This window comes from Penaeus japonicus, unplaced genomic scaffold, assembly GCF_977035675.1.
Source record: "Penaeus japonicus unplaced genomic scaffold, GWHDUDI00000001_assembly GWHDUDI00000034, whole genome shotgun sequence".
In the NCBI taxonomy this organism is placed as follows: domain Eukaryota; kingdom Metazoa; phylum Arthropoda; class Malacostraca; order Decapoda; family Penaeidae; genus Penaeus; species Penaeus japonicus.
This window is the reverse complement of record NW_028234436.1, coordinates 9,804,649-9,814,648: the sequence shown is the minus strand read 5'-3', so window position 1 is coordinate 9,814,648 and position 10,000 is coordinate 9,804,649. Positions and strand designations below refer to the sequence as shown.

At 40.5% G+C, this 10,000-nt stretch overlaps 1 long non-coding RNA gene across 1 annotated transcript in view; it reads left to right on the top strand.

The window, feature by feature from the left end:
* The first annotated feature begins 397 nt into the window (after positions 1–397).
* The window catches only part of LOC147467683 (uncharacterized), an 11,120-nt gene continuing 1,517 nt past the window's right edge, over positions 398–10,000 (top strand). The window contains exon 1 of the long non-coding RNA XR_015190473.1: positions 398–476. This is a non-coding gene — a long non-coding RNA (uncharacterized LOC147467683). The remainder of the gene's footprint in view (positions 477–10,000) is intronic.

Here is a 10,000-nt window from a genome sequence, read left to right as displayed (position 1 = left end):
AACTACATCAAGAAATTAAAACAATTGTATTCTGAAAACAGTTTATTCTACCCCTGGCGGATGCATTCAAGCCCCATCCAAATGAAGGGAAGGGATAGGCGCAGGACCCAATCCTTTTCAATCTGGGTTCTGAGGATCACTGACATAATCCGAGTGATGTTTTGGTGTGTGCAACTCGAACCATTATTGCAATGAACAGATAGTAAGCTAGGAATTGCTACACCAATATCAACGCACTACACAAAGGTCAGAAAGACAGACGCTAAAGAAAAAATCCATAAAGATACAAGCATAAGCAATGGCCATTTTCAACCGCCTCTCCTCACCCCCCCCAAAAAAAAATAAAAAAATAATAAAATCCCCTAATATAATTTATATTTCTTTTCCTTGCAGGCAATAATGGCAGGGGGCAGCACGACCGATGAATCTCTAACAACGACAATTCCAGAGACAAACGACGACAACAAACAAAAAGGGTGAGGGGAACTGAACAAAACAAGAAATATTCTAAGGGAAACAAAATGTCGACCTTCATTTACGTAGTGGGTGATGGAAAGAAAACGGGAGTAGAAGAGAGAGAGAGAGAGAGAGAGAGAGAGAGAGAGAGAGAGAGAGAGAGAGAGAGAGAGAGAGAGAGAGAGAGAGAGAGAGAGAGAGAGAGAGAGAGAGAGAGAGAGAGAGAGAGAGAGACAGAGAGAGAGAGAGAAAGCGCCTTGCGAGCGGTCAACAGGCCAAACAGATGCTGGCGTTGCTTGCCTGATCAGCTGAGTCTGGGACTGCCTTGTTCGGAGGCGGCGCTCACAACAGAGTGTGACAGAAGGGTTAAGAGCCAGACGAATCTTCTAGATGAGAGTTTTATTCACGGACCACCTTAGCAGTAGAGAGAGCAGGCGTTCTGTCTATAGTGAGGGCGTGAGGGAGTGATCCTGTCTGATGGATGAATGGTCACACGCAGGTGACCTCATTTATACAAGGCTAAAAGCAGTGTCATATGCTGAGGGTGGATGTAAAGTCGAAGCAGGGAAGGAATTTGCCGAGGCGGCCTCTCCTATTATGACTGGTTCGATATCGGGTTGCTCAACTAAGATAGATATACATGTATAGGTACAATGAATTTATGATTACAGTTATGTATGAAACAAAATGTTAGTTGATATATAATAAAAGAAGGTAACGCTTGTTACATTGTTACTAAGAGAGACAGAGAGAGACATGTACAGGTACAATGAATTTATGATACTTACAGTTATGTATGAAACAAGATATTAGTTGATATATGATAAAACAAGGTAATGCTTGTAATATTGTTACAAAGAGAGAGAGAGAGAGAGAGTGAGAGAGATAATGAGATAGAGAGAATGAGAAAGAATGAGAGAGAGAGAGAGAGAGAGCAAAAAATCGAGAGATGGTCAGAGAATGAGAGTGCAGTGGCACAAGGCTGCGCCAAGTTCAACGCCTCAATATGCCACCTAGCATGACACAATTGCGCTATAGAAGACGAACCACTGGGCAGCAGTTACCCCCTCCCTACACACACACACACACACACACACACACACACACACACACACACACACACACACACACACACACACACACACACACACACACACACACACACACACACACACACACACACACACACACACCGATAAACCTTAACGACTGTCGCCACTTCCACCTGGGCGATGAGGTACAGAAAGGTTTTTACGCGCTCCCTCTCTGGGTAGCCACGGTACATGCTCGACAGCTCCCTTGGTAGACGAGGCGAATAGGAAGAGTTTAGGGTTGTTGTACCTTTTTGGTTGAATTGGTACCCGTTGCCGCGTACCCTGCCTTGATGTCGTGTACCGTATGGTGGAACTTGACGCTTCTGCTGCAGTTACATAGTTTCATGTATTTGTTTATAAGTATGTTGTGATATTAGATAGGTCAAGGAGTAAAATAAGTGATTCGTTGAAAACCACGGTAAATTAGACAGTACCTACTTTTCACGTGTATAGTGTCCGTGTACAGTGTCTTTGTGTAGTGTTTAGTGTTTTCCGTATTCCATGTTTTGTGTATTTTTTTAGTTCTTCGTTTTGTATCCTTTTTAAGTTCTTTGTCTTGTTGAGCACGTTTTCTTCAGCTCTTATATGCCTTCGAACTACACGAAGAAATTAAAACAATTGCATTCTGAAAAGTTTATTCTAGCCCTGGCGGATGCATTCAAGCCCCATCCAAATGAAGGGAAGGGATAGGCGCAGGACCCAATCCTTTTCAATCTGGGTTCTGAGGGTCACTGACGTAATCCGAGTGATGTTTTGGTGTGTGCAACTCGAACCATTAATGCAATGAATAATCATAATGATAATAATATCAATAATTTTATTTCCAATTTGCATTGGTTATTCTTTACGATAATTTTACAGTGCATAACACAAATTATACAGATATCATCCAACATCACTCCGTCATTCTGGTATGAAATTAAAATATATACAGTAATATACATTACAATATAGATATTTAAAATATGCATGTTACAACACAAATCAGTACATTAGAACATATTTCACCAATATATGCGAATGGCGTATTAGAGTGAAGACTGATTGCGTTCACATAAAAGAAATTTATTTAATCTATCTTTAAGAACAGGAATAGAGCCCATATACTTAACCTGAGGTGGAATCTTGTTCAAGACTAATGGGCCTCTCACCATTAACATTTTTGATAAATAGATCATTGTTCTGTCTCGTAATTGTGTCCCTTATTTCTTTAACAGTAAACAAAACCAGTCAGGTAATTAATGATTTGATATCTTGAAAACTACATTGCCCATGTAATATATAAATGTTATCAACTCTTAACCATTCTAATTGCTTGAAAGCGGAGGATACACAGTCGTACTTCTTAAACCCCTAAAGACGACTCTTGCCGCGATTTTTTTTTTTTTTTTTTTTTTTTTTAGAATTTCTGAACTCTTTCTATTTGGGTTTTATTTTACTCCCAAAACTCTTGAGCGATAGTTTACGATGCTTAGTACTAGCGATTGCACAACAATGATTCGTGCGTTGAGTATCAAATCAAATACCTATTCTGCTGAGATGAAATGTGCCATTTACCTTTCTGTACAATTTATATGTGTGTTAAAAAGCATAAGCTGATCAAATTAACCTCACATTTTTTAAATAATTGTGATAGGTTTTATAATATTTCCATTAAAATTTGACATTATTATTCTGAACTTTTGCTACTTAGTGCCGTGAGCCCATAAATACGCATTGAGTTTTTTTATCGTTCAGTAGTATGTGGTGACTCACCTCTCGTGAAATTCACCACAAAGACATCACACTAATGTCTCTGAGATGATAGCCGCTGCTATCTATTAGTATGAGTAATGATACTCCATAAGTTATTCACTGTTCTTTGCTATCTCTCTCTCCCTGAGTAGAGGGTAGAAGAAACGCTAGTTCAATGGTTTCTTTCTTTACTGAGTAGATGCACAATATAACAAGTATATATATTCACACTGAAAGCAGCTGTAATACATGTAACGAAATAACGGCAATATACACACACACACACACACCTATCACACATTCACACACGCCTCTCGACAGACCGAGATCCCGGGGTAGACTCCCTGCCTCGAGGCGTCACTCGCCTCTCTCGGTCTACCAGGTCAGCAGATCTGACCTGGACCTGGCATGGCGACCATGTGACCGATATACATAAGTGATCACGTGGTGGCGTGACCATATCTTAGGTGTGCACAAACACCCACAGGGAAACTTCCACTGCCACCGACGTGGAAAATTCCCCTGGCACACCAGGGCTTTTATGGTTGTTGCCTGGTTAATTGAGGGCTCTTGATACCACCAGCTATAGGGACGATGGTTTGGCTAGTCGCCTCCGTGACAAGTAGCCTAATCTTTTGAAAGTATAACTTGACGGTGGGCAAAAGGCTTTCTGCTCTTTCATTTAACTGAGAAATGCATTCAATATTTCCAGTAAGAAGTAATTGAGTGTCATCTGCATATTGAACTACGAGACAGTTTTGTAAGCACTCGGATAGATCGTTCACATAAATAGAGAATAGAATCAGACCCAGCACCGATCCATGGGGACACCAAAAGAAACATTTCCTGGAGCAGATAAAACATTTTGTATCCTTACTAATTGTGATATGTTCTTAAGATAAACCCAGAACCAAAGAGGATTTATGCTTATTTTCATGCATTTGTTTATAAGTATATTGTGATTTAGTCTTAGATAGGTCAAGGAGTAAAATAAGTAATATGTTCTTACTGTCAATATAGCATATACCTTATTAGTTATTTGAGAAGAGCAATTTCTGAAGAATGCTTTGGTCGAAATCCATGTTGGCTTTCAGCCATTTTTTACTCTAAAATGACATTAGCTGATTAGCTACACCTTCTATAAAATCTTTGATAATATTGCTAGTAAAGAGATTGGACGATAGTAATTGACATTACCGATGTCACCACTTTGATGTAACATGAGATATTTTCCATAGCTCAGGAAATGTGTTCGTGACATTAGAAATACTGATAATCATGATATTAAACACAATTGCTGGCTGTGAATCTTTTATGAAGCGAAATGGAATGGTATCTGAACCCATAAGAATTACATTCTTTTAAATATTTTATGGTTTGAATAACAGCACTGCAGTCCACAGCATGAAGTCTAAGGCAAAAATACCTTCAGCATTAGTCTCGGTGGCATGCTTACTTTTCGTAAGCATGTTTTCCAGTATTTAAATGCATTTGTTTAGGATTATACTTTGCGTTAGGAATAATTTCCCTGATAGTTTTCCATATTGCAGTAATATATATATATATATTTTTTATCATTCATCTTATAGTATTGCTGTTTACTTTTATCTATAAGTACTTTCACTTACTTTTCTTCTTTGTAGTAACTGCACAGTCACATTGACCCTATTGATCTAAATACTTTTTCGAAGTTGGTCCCTATCTTTCACTGCGACCTCAATGTCATCTGGTATCCACTGTGCTGAAGGCCATGTTAATTCCCTCGTTACAACAGGAGAACAATTGTCCATTCATTTCAAGAAAGTATCAGAAATTTAAAAAATTGTACATGAACATCATCAGTGTGTAGAATACCATTAAAGGGTAACGCCAGACTAAATGTTATCCAGTTATCTTGCCCAAACTTACTCTCCGTAATCACCTGAAACATACTACGAACCAGTAATACTAATCTGGCTGCATCCTGCTGCATCACTGAAATTCATGGGGAGGTAATGAAGGATATCTCACAGAAGGCTAAAATGATTTGACCTAGGAATGGGCTTCCTCATGATTAGTCGATCAAATGGCATATTCTGGTTGTCTTGTTGCTTGTAGACCAGGCAGGCTATTTTTATTACCTACACGTTCAGGCAACCAGCTTCGACTGTTTGATGCTGTGTAACGCACTGAAATTCTTTTTCATGGCTCGTTCCAGTAGTTTCTGCTGTATACTATTTTTGAATTTACATCTACATTTTTGAGAAGTTGTCATAATTTCACAGTGGCCACGTTCAAAACCTGGAAATATCACAAGCCTGAGTAAAATGTTTGTCCACAGGTTTGTGAAACCTGTACTTTGCTATGCTATCCTGCTGCTACACAATACTCTGAACTCATTCATTTGAATATTTTCACTTCCTGTGCTTTTACTTCCTAATCCACATCCCTACCCTACCTGCCCTAATCAATATCACTGTTACCTACCAATATCCCAAATCTTGTAGGCAACGTGCAGCTTCCTCAACTTCGTCCACTTCAACCGTCATTTTACTTGCTGGGTTTTCTTCATCAGGGTCGTATTCTGGATCAAGCTAATATAGTTTGACCCCAAACTCCTCTCGCAGCCCAGCCACTCCCTCCGCAACATCTCTGAAGTCAATTTCTACCGAAAAGTGCATTGAATCAGATGAAATATCGACCGGTTCACAATCTCACAATCCGCAGGTGTTAGTTAGCTGTTCAGCTGTTCACCTCATGTGCCGTCACAACAAAACTTCCCGGAAAGACAATTTATTTCGCGTGCGCTCGATCGAAAATCCATTTTTTTTATCACGTACCAAAACAAATGCATCCATCCTTATGTATAGTGTTATTCAATTATGTCCAATTGGTTGAGAGTAAAAAAAATGTGGGTCTTGAGACTCCCTTTAAGAGTGGAAGCTTTGTATAATGATAAAGTACAAAACTCATTTTGACTAATTTTTAAGGCACCGAAACATTTGAAGCCCTGATTGCCTTTTCGGTTTTCTCATGTTGAGAGTAGCAGCTATAAGTTCATGATCTGCCATCGGGAAGGGACCTACTTCAAAATCAGTTATGATTTCAAGCCTATTAGCAATCATGAGATCAATTACTGTTATTCTAGTTGGTTGGAATTAATTTGACATTCTTAATCAATTTGCTAATTTTATGTCTGATGCCAACAAATTATTGCGTAAACATATACTCTTAAAGCATTCCGAGATATAACAAAGAATTTACATATGTATGAGGATGCCGATAAATGCAACCGACAATGATAAAAGGCAGTTTCCTACCTTACCTTGCACTGTTATCCATACATCCTCAACACCTTCGATTTTGTCAATATCTGTGCTAACATCTGTCGCCTTAGTTTCATACCCAATATATAAAGACACACACTCCTCTCCCACACCATGATCATGGCGGTAGATGCTATAGGCAGATACACTGACGAGATTATCACTTGTGCTTGGGGGAACCACGTTTCAGTTATGCACAATATATCGACAGACCTTTCAACAACCAGTAATTTTATTTCCTCTTTATGACAGAGGAGTGATTGAGCATTTACATGTATAATGTTTATAAAGTCCTTATTCAGTATAGCTTTATCATCGGCACCGTCTTCTTGGCCTGCTTCCTATGTACTGTAATAGTTACAAAGTCTGCTATTGTGGCCATACAAGTGACAAGTTGTACATTTGACTTTATAATCATATCTGCAATTTAACTGTCTAAAGCATCCATGGCGACGGTTGCCTTGTTGGTACCTATACACCTCTAGTGGTTGTTGATTCGTCCTACACTGAGCCTTTGGTGTGTAATTACGATATTCTTGGTTCTTTCTGGGCCAGTTTCTTCTGATAGCATTAGCCCTCGTGTTTGCACTCAAGCTATACCTCTTCCTAACTTAGGTTTGCCAACTATTATCAGATGTCGGTGACATTTCATCTTGCGAGAGTTTATTGTTTATTGTTATTCTGTTTGAGAGTATTATGGGAAGGGATATAATTCCTCTGTGCAAGATTCCAATTATCAGCTAACTTAAACTGTTTACATCGCTTGTTGATTATTGGCAAAAAAAAAAACAAAAAAAACTGTATAGTCACAGTCCATATTAAACTTCATCTTCTTCGCCTGTACCAAATCTGAAATTCAGCCGAGTTTCTATTATTTGAATTTCATTGTCAGAACTCCATTATTTTAGCTCATTGTTAAATTAATTAATCTCAGAGTTGACACCAGCTCACACAGAAATATCTCCATGGCATCATTCTTTTTCTTCAGATCCAAAATTAAGGACCCTAAGTTATCAAAAATCATGTCAAGACCTACATCAGCCATTAGTTCGTGTATCCCACAGTAGACGATACATCAAGCAAGCGACCAGTTCAATGGCTCGTTTACCCAGCATCTCAAAAGGTCCATGGCTGCTCCCTGTATTGTTCTGATGGAGCAGTGTTTCCCAAGATCAGACGACCTGACTTCGGTGAGATTCGAAGTGCCAAGGAGCAAGGTTTTCTCAGGAATTGGAGGGGGGACTGATGTAATCCATGACTCGTAGTAGAAATTTTCCGTCCTCCATCCCTGAATTTTCTCTTGTAGTGTTGATACACGATGGTTGAGCCTGTTAATGGTCACATAAGCGCTTTGGACCATGTTGCTCAGCTCCTCTGCTTCGAAGTCTCTCTTTATAATTTTGTCTCCAAGCTCTTGAAGTTCATGTCGAATATTTTGCTGAGGGTCGCGCGATTCCTTCACTCGCCGACACCGAGTTGATTGGTGAGCATTCATGATCATATCAACAAGCTTGTCCTTCGTCGCCCCGATCTTTGTTAAGCCTACATTGCGACAGTGTTTTTGAAGTTCCAGTTTTGTGAAATTATTGAACAGATAGTCCCATGTTGGATTCTGCTGTAGTTTTTCTTTTTATTCAGAATTGTTCGTCTGTTTTACTTTACGTTACGTATACGTCCGAGATTTTTATTATGAGTACTGCGCATGCGCGAATTTCAAAAAAAATAATAATAATAACAGAGGGTCTTCACTATTTCAAATTTACATTTTTTGAGTCACTTCAGCTTAATTATTACACAGAATCACTGTCACCATATCACTGTCACTTGAAGTAAAATTTTACTACAAAACGATCTTCAAGTAATCCACAGCAATGATAAATAGTATGTGCTCGTTCGGTTGTTTGCTTACTCAGACGCCGAGAAAGAGAGAGGATGAGCTCGTTCGGTTGTTTGCTTACTCAGACGCCGAGAAAGAGAGAGGATGAGCTCGTTCGGTTGTTTGCTTACACAGACGCCGAGAAAGAGAGAGATAGGATGAGCTCGTTCGGTTGTTTGCTTACACAGACGCCGAGAAAGAGAGAGAGAGATGAGCTCGTTCGGTTGTTTGCTTACTCAGACGCCGAGAAAGAGAGAGAGAGCCTCATTGCTCGTTCGTTGACTTGCTTAGAAAAGAGAGAGAGAGAGGATGAGCTCGTTCGGTTGTTTGCTTACACAGACGCCGAGAAAGAGAGAGAGAGAGGATGAGCTCGTTCGGTTGTTTGCTTACACAGACGCCGAGAAAGAGAGAGAGAGGATGAGCTCGTTCGGTTGTTTGCTTACACAGACGCCGAGAAAGAGAGAGAGACGTCTTGAGCTCGATAGGTCTTTTGCTTACTCATATGCCGAGAAAGAGAGAGATAGGATGAGCTCGTTCGGTTGTTTGCTTACACAGACGCCGAGAAAGAGAGAGAGAGGATGAGCTCGTTCGGTTGTTTGCTTACTCAGACGCCGAGAAAGAGAGAGAGAGGATGAGCTCGTTCGGTTGTTTGCTTACACAGACGCCGAGAAAGAGAGAGAGATAGGATGAGCTCGTTCGGTTGTTTGCTTACACAGACGCCGAGAAAGAGAGAGATAGGATGAGCTCGTTCGGTTGTTTGCTTACTCAGACGCCGAGAAAGAGAGAGAGAGGATGAGCTCGTTCGGTTGTTTGCTTACACAGACGCCGAGAAAGAGAGAGAGAGGATGAGCTCGTTCGGTTGTTTGCTTACTCACGAAACGATGAGTCGGTTGCGGTTTTTGCCTTCATAGACGCCGAGAAAGAGAGAGAGGATGAGCTCGTTCGGTTGTTTGCTTACTCAGACGCCGAGAAAGAGAGAGAGAGAGGATGAGCTCGTTCGGTTGTTTGCTTACTCATATGCCGAGAAAGAGAGAGAGAGAGGATGAGCTCGTTCGGTTGTTTGCTTACTCAGACGCCGAGAAAGAGAGAGAGAGGATGAGCTCGTTCGGTTGTTTGCTTACTCAGACGCCGAGAAAGAGAGAGATAGGATGAGCTCGTTCGGTTGTTTGCTTACACAGACGCCGAGAAAGAGAGAGATAGGATGAGCTCGTTCGGTTGTTTGCTTACACAGACGCCGAGAAAGAGAGAGAGAGAGGATGAGCTCGTTCGGTTGTTTGCTTACTCAGACGCCGAGAAAGAGAGAGAGAGAGGATGAGCTCGTTCGGTTGTTTGCTTACTCAGACGCCGAGAAAGAGAGAGATAGGATGAGCTCGTTCGGTTGTTTGCTTACTCAGACGCCGAGAAAGAGAGAGAGGATGAGCTCGTTCGGTTGTTTGCTTACACAGACGCCGAGAAAGAGAGATAGGATGAGTTCGTTTGTTTGTTTGCTTACACAGACGCCGAGAAAGAGATAGGATGAGTTCGTTTGTTTGTTT